The following is a 1035-nucleotide window of genomic DNA, read 5'->3' as shown; positions in this document are numbered from 1 at the left end:
GAAGTAGATTCAAATCTTTTCTACTCAGTATTTTCACTGAGACGGTTTCTAAACACCAGCTCCACTTGCTCAATACACTTATATACATGTACTAAGTATTTCTACAACTACAAACCTTTTTTGCACAATTTCTTTTCACGTCAAAATGTCTGCTGAAGTGTTGGATCTATGTTTCTCCACGTCATGGATCTTTCTTTGCTCCTCACTGCTCCTCCTCTGATCAGTGACTCCTGCAGCACCTCCCTCTACGTCTCCTGTGCCGCTGGTCGTTGGGCTGGTTGGAGGCTTCACACTGATTCTCCTCCTCTCGCTGCTGCTGTTGTGTTGGTGCAGGAGTTCAAAGAGTGAGAGCTGCTCTGGTTCATTTCATTTAAATCAAACTTATTCCAAACTATTGTCACGATAGTCATGGAGCAGAGGTTGAAAAATAAAATCATGTAACGTGATCATTATTGTCTTTTCCACAGATCTGTGTTGTGACAGGTTGGTTCCACTCTCTCTTGTTTCATCTTCAACAAAACATCAATTCTTTTCTTTTCCTGTTTCATTCACTTGTGATTGTTTGACTGTTTCAGGCTCAGCCAGTCTCTGAGAACCAATCAGAGCTCAGACCCAACTGTCCACCACGATGAAATCCAGCTGCCAGTGTACTCGTCTCTTCTCCCCGGTCAGCCGTCCTTCTCCTACTGAATGCCTTCACAGCTATTTCTAACTTGATGCTTTTCAGAAGAACCTAGTCACAAAGTTTCCAATTACATTTCATGTTGATTTGATTTTTTATTGACTCGTAGGTGACGACTGCATCTATGAATCAATCAGAGGAGACACGGAGGAAGGTACAGTATAAAATGTGTCTCCTGCAGAGAAGTCCTAAATGAAAAACCTTCTGATTTCAGGTGGACGGGCAGATGAGGACAGAAATGTCCAACACGATGTCATGACATCAATACACACGTGTGGCTTTCCAACATCTCATTTTAGTCACATGGTCCAAAGACAGACATTTGGACTTTTCAGTTGAGTCTGAAGCAGAGT

Source organism: Limanda limanda, chromosome 22 (assembly GCF_963576545.1).
Source record: "Limanda limanda chromosome 22, fLimLim1.1, whole genome shotgun sequence".
NCBI classification, from domain to species: domain Eukaryota; kingdom Metazoa; phylum Chordata; class Actinopteri; order Pleuronectiformes; family Pleuronectidae; genus Limanda; species Limanda limanda.
This window is presented reverse-complemented; position numbering follows the sequence as displayed.